Source organism: Falco biarmicus, chromosome 3 (assembly GCF_023638135.1).
Source record: "Falco biarmicus isolate bFalBia1 chromosome 3, bFalBia1.pri, whole genome shotgun sequence".
NCBI classification, from domain to species: domain Eukaryota; kingdom Metazoa; phylum Chordata; class Aves; order Falconiformes; family Falconidae; genus Falco; species Falco biarmicus.
Window position 1 is genome coordinate 12670909 of NC_079290.1, and position 10838 is coordinate 12681746.

General features: G+C 46.6%; 2 long non-coding RNA genes across 3 annotated transcripts; one reads left to right on the forward strand and one right to left on the reverse strand.

The window, feature by feature from the left end:
• Positions 1–244: 244 nt before the first annotated feature.
• LOC130146328 (uncharacterized) lies at positions 245–5315 on the forward strand. Its single transcript, XR_008820863.1, has 2 exons — positions 245–2563; positions 2639–5315. It is a non-coding gene; the product is annotated as an uncharacterized LOC130146328 (long non-coding RNA).
• Positions 5316–5440: 125 nt separating this feature from the next.
• LOC130146327 (uncharacterized) lies at positions 5441–10230 on the reverse strand. Of its 2 annotated transcripts, none has more exons than XR_008820861.1 (3): positions 8424–10230; positions 7656–7775; positions 5441–7297 (listed from the first exon to the last, which is right to left on the reverse strand). It is a non-coding gene; the product is annotated as an uncharacterized LOC130146327 (long non-coding RNA). The 2 variants fall into 2 exon arrangements; XR_008820862.1 differs by having other exon boundaries at positions 7561–7775.
• Between the last annotated feature and the right edge of the window lie 608 nt (positions 10231–10838).

Here is a 10838-nt window from a genome sequence, read left to right on the forward strand (position 1 = left end):
CCTCAGCCCATCCATCAACAAAGGGCAACCATACCAAATTCAGTCAAAATCCCACATCCCATTCCTGAGTCCTAACCAGAGGAAATACAGCCAGTACATACCAATTCCTACAGAGGCAACATTGGTCACACAGTATTCATCCTTGTCCGAGCACTTCTTGGCCTTCAGGCAGCTCCAGTTGCTTTGTTCCCAGTTGCAGGTGTAGCAATACAGGGCATTTGCTGCAGGAGGAGACACAAAATATGGAAGATGGGAACAAAATGCCACTAGTACTGGCAGCAAAAAACACTGCCTTCTTCCTCTTGACTCTCAAATGTACGAAGTGCAGGTTTGCTGAAAGTGATGGAGCTGCAAGACTCAGACCCAACCCACTCTGGAGTCCACACACTTGCACATTTAGACCCAACACATGCACCAACAGTGCAAGTCTTCCCTTCCTGCCCTGCCCTTTAAATAATAGCACAATGGGCCAAGGGTACTGAGTTTGATGTGACGCAGGGAGCAGGGAAGGTCAGGGTCTGCTGCAGGAGTCTACAAGGATGTCCCAAGGCTTGGGGTCATCCTTTCTAGTTGCTGGAGACTATTAGGCTATAGCCTTATTGGGCAATAAGCACTAGCAGTCAAATACGGTTAATTGGGACCTCACAGCCTAAAGTCGCCAGTCTCTCACACCTGTGTCTTTGTGTGGGACTTCAACACCCTCAAACATATATCCATTACTTGGGTTAAAAAAAAAAAAGGTGAGGAGAAGGGCTTTTTGCTGTGTGAATTCAGTCCTAAGACACATGCAGTCTAACACTTCATCTTGACTGCCTAGGTCATCTAACATGGATTAGGGCAGTCTTCGTTCTGGCACTGAAGACAATCTTTCTGTCCCTGGGGCCTTGTTGACACTTGGAAATCTGTCAGAATCGCTATTCTGGTAAGAGAACAAAGCTAAATAGCAGAAAGGTATTCTTAGGCCACAATGAGACAGAAATAACTATTCCAATAAATTATTTTTCTTCCCCAGACAACGTGGCAAATTTCAAAGCACTGGCAAACCCTGTTCCTTTTTACTAAATGAGGATAATATTTATTCTCTCTGGTTGCTTAATTGTCTTGTCTGTAGAGGCTACAAGATCATATCTTTTGAGGGGGCTCTGACTTCATTTTCAGTATCTCTGTGAAATAAAACACATAATCTATAATGCAAATAATACACAAATATACCTATCCACTCAATACCCCAGCATAAGACTGTTTAACCCATTTAGTCCACAACCCAACTTCTCCCCAGTTCCCCAACTTTGTCCCAAAATCTCTGAAATCAGCAAGTTTGGTGGGTCTCTGAGATGGGCAGAAATCAGGGGCATTCAGCAGGCAGCTGCACAAGGCCAGATGTTGTAGGTCTGGCCCTGTCCCATGCTGCTGCTAAAACCGGCATCACTGACTGCAGTAGGAACCAGGTGCACAGAATTGCTGTTGTATTGTGCTATCATATGCTGAAGCAATTCTTCATCAAGATTTAGAAATAACCACAGTCTTGCATCATCTCAACGGACAAAATCACTGGGAAGTCTCTTAACAAAGGCAGAACAGTGGCAAATGCCCCCTTTTTTTGGTCTCACTTTCATAAAATTCCAGTAGTACCTGCATCTATCAGGAAATTTCCCTGCAGAAAATAAACCTTTCATACATCCAGGCTACAGATAAGAAACCTGAAGAGGAGCAGTGTGTCCTTCAGCTGCACCACTGTCAGAGCTAAAGTACTTTCTCCCATTATTTCTTTTCCCTGGCTATGAGACCTCCCTGACTTCCAAACACACAACTATTCTTTGTCTAGTAGTGAACCGTGACACCTCACCTTGATCTGCACATAGGATCAAAACCAGCACAGCAAGGAGGGCGGCCTTCATCTTCTCTCAGTCGTCTCTGCAGCCCAGGAAAAGCACCCTCACCTGGGGACAGGATATATATCTTCCCCGCGTTTGGACTGAGTGATGATGAAGCCAACAATTTGGAAAGAGTGGGCAGGGATCATGTATTATTTGAGAGGGCAGGAATGCATGTGGGTTGTTTTCTCACCTCACCATTGCCTTCAGGCTGGTCTGATGGGTCTGGAGGGGAGTGAAAGCACTAAGGCAATTCATTCCATTTATTGCTTTTAATACTTTAATTTATCTATGGTCAGGCTAGGAGTGCTGCTGATGTCTGAGCCGGGGGTTTGTACTGTTTAGTTCCAATTTGATCATCACATCTGTGGCCACATAGTTCAGTGAAGGCAGTTACTCAAAGAAAAAATGATAATAAATGGCATAAATTAATGGCTTCATCTGGGTTTACTGCCAAGTGCCTTCCCAGGTTAGAAGTGGAGAACCCCCAGTATCTGGAGTCAGGGCAGATCTAGCTGTATACTCATGGGTGGCAATATAAACAGGAAATGTCTTACAATTTCCTGTTTGCCTATAAAAGCTGCTGGTTACTGACAGAGTCCTAAATGTTCTGCATCCTGATTTGGAGAGCAGCTGCTGCAAGAGAGCAATGGCTTTGTGGTTCAAATGGAGAAGCCAGAGCACTGGAGGTTGGTTTCCAGCTTTGCAACAGCTTTCTTTTGCTACATCTGAGCAAAGGGTAAAAATATCTTTGTCCCTCTTAGGACACAAAGCATCTGACTGAGAGTCCTGCTAGATACCACTCAGATGTGATGTCCTCAGCCTTTGTGATTTCTCTGCATGCTTACAATTTGGGTGGAGCTGGAGCTGATATTTTCAGCCCTTCTGGGGCCTCCATTTGACTGCCTGTCCCACTTCTGCTTCCAAGGAAAGAGTTACATGGAAGTTTGATGCTGCATATCGGCCAGCATCTCCATGAGTCACCTCTTAGCAAGCCATCAAAGAGCAGAGAGGATGAAGCAGGAGCAGCACCTTTGAATGAAGCCACCTGGGCCATCAGCTGTCTGTTCACCTCTTCCTTCTCCACCCTGCAAGGCTTGGTCTGCACAAAAGAGAACAGAGACCCAGTTGTAGCTACACAGCCTGGGGTTTAGAAGATGGAGATACAGAAGGAGAAGAGGCAGAGGCTCAGAAAACATGTGGAAGAAAGAGATTAGGTGGCCAGAGGGAGGGCTAAAATGATGGGGCCACCGTTAGTTTCTGGGCAGGAGATCAGTCAGATGAGCAAGAGTCCCTGAAGCAGTGGTCATGCTCATCAGAGACATTTAGAGCATCTGATGGGACTAATTAGTGCTCATCACAGTGAAGGCAATGGCCAGAGGAAGTTCAATGTGACACAAAAATGCATAGCATCTTCTTTGAAAAAAAAAAAAAAGATGGGGAATTATTGGGGTAAGCTTTTTTTGGTTGATTTAGAGATATTTTTGAGGTTTCTGACACTGGTGTTAAACCACTGGTCTGCCAATACAGCTGCCGTAAAGCAGGATCAACAGGATGGTGAAGTCAGCCCTGATAACCCCATGAGCCCTAACCGTTCCTCTGCGATGGACGTACACCTTCTGGGTGTGGAGAGGACAAGCCACATTGCTTGCCCAACAGATGAAAATCTACCAGACTCAGGGACTGCATGCCACTGTGGATGCCAGAGAAGGTGTGTCAGTCCTCCCAGATGTCACGAGGTAGCAACCAAAGAGCTAGACCTATTCCAGGGAATAAGGATCGCCCAGCATGATTCACTGCGTGGTGTCCTCTCGCAGGGATGACTCTTCAGGGGAGTCTGGAAGTGAGCCTGGGAAGCCAAGGCTCAGTGTCCCATAGTGGCGGGAGCACCCTGGCAAAGGTCCGCACTGATAAAGTAGTTTACTTTAACCAGATTTAGTTTTTTGAGGGAGGGGAAAATAGTTGTGTTACTCTTCAGCGTGACAAACACGGTGTGTTCTTGATTATTATTTTTTTTAAAAAAACAAAGAAATGTGTCTGACTCAGTTTATTCCTCCACTTCCAAGAACGGATGGCATGAACATCTCCCCTCTGACACAGAACTCAAGAAGTGTCACCTGGTCCAGGGGTTCAAATCTGTTCCTTACTAACAGCAGGAAGATGATCTGCAAGGCCACAGGAAGTGGTCCACCACACGTCTGCTGGCAGGAGTGGTTTGGACAAGCGTGATGATGGACAAAGGTGCGCGATGGGCTGTTTGGCATTTTGAGAATTGTCAGCGGCCCATTGAGCCAGATAGCTGGGACATTACCTTTCTAGCCTCAGGTATGTCTGATGTATATGTGTGATGTGTGGGACTGCCACAGTTGGCATTTTTGCAGAGGCGCATGGGATACTGAGGATGGTGCTGTCACTCTGGGTGGCCAACACATGGAAGTAGTATGACTGCAGCATGGAAGGTAGTGCTTGGCTAGGTCAGGGCAGAAAGCTGAAAAAAAAAAAAAAAAAGGTGTCCCAGTATCCAGCAGCACACAGCAGAAATGAGGTTACAGCTATAACAGTAAATTAAACATGTCCAGGACCGTCTCCAGCATGGAGACCAAGAGGTGCACATCAACAAGGCCTCTTGCAAATAGTCCTTCCTTTGTGCTTCTCCTCGGTTTTTTTCCAGACATTGCATGCAACAGTGGTGCTTGGTCCATCTTAAAAACTTGCCAGGGAACACACAAACAATTAAAATGATTAATTAAATGTTGTGGATGATTGCATGCCAGACCACAGATGTTCCCAGGAACTGTTTATTCCCCTAGCTTGGGTTCAGCCTTGGAGATCAGACCCTCGCAGGCATGTGAATCACATCCTTCAGGATGAGACCTTGGTCCCTGATTTACTCTTGGCTGTGCCACATCACTATGCAACTGTGTTGGAGTTGGCTAGTAAACACAGCTTTATTTGGCTGCCCTCCGAAACGTTCTGGCCATTGGGTCTTCCTGGCTGTAGAACAGAGATCAGCAGTCAACAAATGAAGTCAGCCAGGGATCTGCTCATCTTCTGGGAGCCTCATACCAGGGTCTTCTCACAAAAGGCCTTGGGACAAGTGCCCACACATGGAACCACAGTAACAAGGAGGAACAGATACACCATGGCGTGGTCTCGTGGGATCTCTTCTTTTTATTTGCCCTGAAGGTTTTAACTATTCACCTTCCCTGTGGTCAGAGAAAGATGTCTGCCTCATCACTTCTTAGGTGGCATCTCACAAGGGTTCCAGATATTTCCATCTATCCCAGCATCATCTTAATCTGTATGTACTGCCATTTCCCACTCAGTGGCTAGTGCACCAGGGGCTGCAGGACAGAATTGTTTCTCAGCACATGGTATTATTGCACCACCAGGGATTTTGCAGCCCTGAATAAAATCCATTGAAGCAATTGCAGAATCTAACACTGTCTTGTTCCCCATTCTTCATTTTGGGTGGGGTTGTGGGGAAGGAAGAGGCCAGGTCAGCATGGTACCACTTGTTTTTGGCAGTGAAGACAACAGTTTAAAGCATGCATTGCCCTGGGAGGACAAGAGGCAGCTGTGTGTGTTGAGCACACAGTGGGTGAGGGCAAGCGCCAGCTCTTCCCATCCTTGAAGTCCGACGACTGTGGACAAACAGTGATTTTTCCTTCTGGCTCTTTCTCTCCATCTTTCTCTTCCTCCTGGGGGATTTACTTGTTCTTGATCCGGCAGGGCTCATTCTTTGTATCCTTCCTGGTAGTGACCTCCTCAAAATCAGGACAGGAAGGTGGGTTGTCACCACCCTCCCCCTGACATAGATCTGTCCTCACCTCAGACCTTCACAGATGTTTCAGTTCTTAACTCCCAAGGAAGCCAAGGACAGTTCGGACCTAACCTCACCCATGGGTTTACTGCAAACTAACATGGGCTTAAACCCTTACATCCCAAAGTACTGAAGGACTCATACCCTGTGGCTGCTCCTACCCAGCCTCCTATGCACTCCCTATTCCTGGGTACTCATTATGGGAGTCCCACTGTGGGGCAGATACACGGGTTCAATAACACAGCATGGACAGCCTAGGGCCAGGTTACAACAAGGTGTTGAAATTCTTCTGAGATTGCCCGCTGACTTCCACTCTTTCAGGCCGGGCAGGGAAATGATGCCCCAGAGGCATCCCAAATCTCTGTTTACCTGATTTTATGGTGTCTCTGGGACTCCTGTATTGCCCAAATCCCAGCTGGGTCTGGATTAAGTTACATTCAGGACCATAACCTGTACTTGGGGGCATTAATAGGGGTATCCAGCAGTCATGTCCAGGTGTCACAAGCTCCAGAGGAGGTCACCACCCTTCCAGCTGCCCTGAGGCCGGAACCACATTGCAGAAGGGCAGTCATGGAGGCAACTGTGTCTATACCAGTAATACATGGAGAGCCCATGTACAGTTTCAAGGACTGTCCCACAGTTGTCTGCACTGTTTAATTGTTAGCATGCTCCTCAGCATGGTTTTGGCCTGACCAGCTAGGACCATCCCTGACAATTCCAGATCTACTTTCCAACTGGTATTTCAGATTCAGCCTCTTTACTTTGGAGAGAGAGCGCCAGGCTGTGCAGATAGGCACCAGCTGACCCCAGAGCCAGGAACTGACACAGGGTGTTTCATTTGCTTATCTGCCTTCCCCATGCTGTCCCAGACCTTGTCAAGATCAGAATCTTGACAGCATACCAGAACTATACCATTGGAGATGCAAATCCATTATTTTTCCAGACATTTTTCTATATGCCTTCAGAAGTTCCTGCCTGGCTGAAACAGTAAGAGACACACTCTGATCTCAGGCTGTGCTGATCGGGATTGTATCCTCCCCCCGCTCACCTCCATTTGTTTCACTGCCCATGTACTTACATGAACAACCTGACCCTGCTGCTTGCAAAACCCCATCCCTGCTGTGAGCCAGCACTCAATAAAAAAAAAAAAAGAGAATAAATAATAAGCATCTTGGAAATGTCTTTTTTTTTTTTTTAATGGTAGCTGCAAAGCACTGTTGCATGAAAAGTTATAAAAGAATAACTGATGGATCTCTTCTCCATCAAGCTCAAGCTAGCTTCAGACCGGTCTTTCCATGGCTGAACATCAGATGTTCAGAAGATGTCCTGGGGACAGATGGACAAAATGACTGCAGGTGCTCAGGAACCAGGATGGGTTAAGCGGCTTGTACGGGTTATTCAACAGGAACTTCATCACAGTCCAGTCCAGAGAAAAGGCCTGCTAACACTGACCAGAATCGCAGTTCCCAGCAGCGCTGTGGGAGGTCTCACCCCAGATGCCTCGTGATTGCTGTTGTCCTGACTGCAGCATTTTTAAGGGTCTCAAAACATACTGCAAGCTGAAATGCAGGTTTTGCTGTCAACTTCTGTTGGTGAGTGCCTGGATAAACGAAATCAAATAAAACCAACGCATGAATCTTTCTCCCAGGAGTAAATCCTGACTTTACTAAGAAGCACACAAAATCGCCTAAGACTATACAGGTTATAGTGTTCATTTAACTACTCTGCCTCACCATTCAAGCAAAGAAATAACTGAGCTTCACCTGTAACCCAGTGCTATCCAAATTCTCCCAAAGCCCCATGGAAGGGGAATGTTTTAGACCCAGGTGTGCTGGAGCAGAAAAAGGGGGGAAGGACACAGACCCACCAAGAGCAGGGCTTGGGCTGGGACACTCAGGAACGTTGGGCAGCAGGCTTGGGATGTCACAACTCAGGCAGTTCATGGCAGTAGGACTCACCAGCACCTATCTTATCAACCATAGTCAAGCAGGCTGTCTCATTTTTGGTACACAGGGAAGTCATCAGGCACCGACCATTGCTGCTCTGGTTGGTGCAGGTGTAGTATGTCAGCAAGTCGGCTGCAGGAGAGGAACAGAAATTATTTGCATGAAGTCAAAACAAGAAACCCCTTTCCCAGCTGGATCAGTTCCCATCCTCACACAGGCCACAGGAGATAGAATAAGACATAGTAGATCTGTTTGGCTGAGACAGTTTTACCTTTCTACTATCACATATCCAAAATTGCTAAACACACACTTCCCTGTAGAAAAGCCCTCCTTCCAGGTGAGTGGGCAGCAGAGGCTTTCTGCAGGTGTTGATATTCAACAACACCATCACAGCATTTAGCAAATGGTCACAGGCCCAGGAGAGCAGTGAATTCACTCAATTTTTAGCTCAAAGCTTAATTGCACCCCCATCCAAGAAGTGAAGACCTGCAGATCTCAAGATGCGATTGAGTTTGCAGAAAAAACCCAAAGGGCTCTTTCTGGTAGTGCATCATGAGAGCAGGGGAAGGTGACAGATTTTGGGTTGCTCTGGGGGCAGCCCAAGTCCTTTAGCAGCAGTGACAGCACAAAGGAAAGGCAAAGCTGACCGTGCAGACCAGCTCTTCATCTATCACTATCTACTGACTTCTTAAAGGCCTCGGGACTTAAAAGTTATGGATGTGGCTTCTCCTGAAAAATGCCATCCCAGCCCAAGCCTCGCAGCAATCCTGAGCAACTCACCAATGTCCATGCAGAGGACAGACAGACACGCCATGAGGAGAGCCCTTATCTTCATTTGCTCTTCTCTGCCTGCACAGTCTTCAGGAGAAGCAGCTCCCAACCCTCCGTGGAGTCCTAGCTGGGAGGGTGACCAAGGACATCAGCCCACTCATTGCACAGCACGCACAGACCAGAAGCCTGACACCTGCTTACAGAGCCTTGCAGGAACTCAGCGCCCACACCTGCTGTCCAAGTTTTGTGCACTGCCTTTGCCCGAGCACATTACTGAATATTTCAGAATAAGCCAGAAGGAAAGCAGCTGCTACCAATAGCAGTAGTTTCTCTTTGAAAGCAAGCAGGAGATAAAAGGTGGGTAGGAAACTGTTACCAGCCAAGGGGGAATCAAAGCCACTAGAAGGGGGGTGGAGGCTCTTGGATTTGCACACCGTGCACTGCTCCTAGAAAAAAGGGGATATATGTGCTGGGTCCAGCAAGGAGGAGCTACTTTTTGAGGACCAGAACCCACATTTCGTTGCTCGATCAGAGTCAAACCTGGAGCCTTGGGTTAGCACTAGGAAAGCTTGTTCCCCCTGGGACTATGTAGATTTCCTTCCCATGACTTGGGACAAGTGCAGCTTTACCAGCCCTGTTACCACAAGTCTAAGCTTAGAGTGGCACCAGCAAGATCAGGGGAGCACAAAAGAACCAGAGAAAGACCAGGAGAAAGATGCCACACCACTGCTACAGCCTCAGTATCTCATCTTATGGGCAAAGAGAAAGCACATCATGTACGTGTATGTAAATTATTACTATACTTGAAATCTTAACAGGCTTTTATCCAAGAATGGTTGTTGGTCTGGATTTAACTACTATAGGAAAACAAAGAATAATCCTATGTAGAATGATATTATTAAAATTATTGCACACACTTAGTGGCTTCTACCCCTTTTCTTGGTGTTATGCTCACCCTTCCCATTCTTGGGTGTTTCACACTGGTGGCACTACAGTGAGTCCTCAGCATCTGGAGCCCTGAGCCAGGCAAAATAAGATGTTCATGTTGATGGTTCCCTCTTCTTCTCCCCAGGATCCACTCAGAGACATTCCAATTATGATTAGTAACTTTTTTTTCAAACATGCTTTTTTAATTGTTCTGCAGCTGTGTGATGTCTAAATTTACTATATGTAGTGCTTTTTACTTATGTTGGGTACTACTTTTGTACTGTTTGTTACCCCTAAAACCTGCCTAGTCCGGCTCCAGGTCTGCATTCCTTCAGTGAGTGGTTTATAGCCAAGGGGTCTCCAGTTCCAGCCCAGACCTCATCTCATCACCCCATGCCTGCGCTCCTCTGCAGCACATCCCACATGTCCACTTCTCAAGACCTTTGCTGTTGTACCAAGCCTACATTTCTCTACACTGTGTCCTTGGGTCAGAGCCATAAATAACTCATCCTACACAGAATAAAAGCTTGTTACTGCTGTCTATATAAACTGACAGCTGCACTATACAAAGATACACAAAAGTAAAACAAATTATCTGTAGCCACTTGGTCAATCAAAAAAATGGCTCTTACCACTCAGCCAAGTTAAAAAAAAAAAGCCTCAGGCAAGTCAAAACAAGCTCAGTCAGAGCAAACCTAACAAGCCTCAATCCAGATGTTTTTCAAACTTGGTGCAAAGCTCACAGCCCATTACTAGCAATAGCAATGCCAAATTAAAGTGCTAAGGGATAACAAACCATCTTGTCTTAGACTTTCAAAGGGGAAAAACTGGACTGAGCTATTCTGTTTTATTTTTGGAATTATATCTCCTGGTTTGGGTTCTTTTTGGGTTTTGGTTCCTCTCCCCCCCCCCCCCCCCCCCCCCCAGGCCCCAGCACACAGGAAGGCATTATGAGAACAACCCAGTACAGCCCCTTATAGAAGCTTTTTTCAAAGGTGACAATAGGGAGATGAAAATGAAGAGAGGAGAGAGGAGAGAGGAAAAGAAAAGGAGAGAGGAGAGAGGAAAAGAAAAGGAGAGAGGAGAGAGGAAAAGAAAAGGAGAGAGGAGAGAGGAAAAGAAAAGGAGAGAGGAGAGAGGAAAAGAAAAGGAGAGAGGAGAGAGGAAAAGAAAAGGAGAGAGGAGAGAGGAAAAGAAAAGGAGAGAGGAGAGAGGAAAAGAAAAGGAGAGAGGAGAGAGGAAAAGAAAAGGAGAGAGGAGAGAGGAAAAGAAAAGGAGAGAGGAGAGAGGAAAAGAAAAGGAGAGAGGAGAGAGGAAAAGAAAAGGAGAGAGGAGAGAGGAAAAGAAAAGGAGAGAGGAGAGAGGAAAAGAAAAGGAGAAAGGTCTTAGTTGCCCAGCAAGGGAGCCAGGGGTTGTGCAGCCACAGTCCAGGCATGTTGCTTGCTTAAGGGGCCACACTGCAAAGCCTGCCCAGCTGGCTGTAGGGAAAGTGGAACT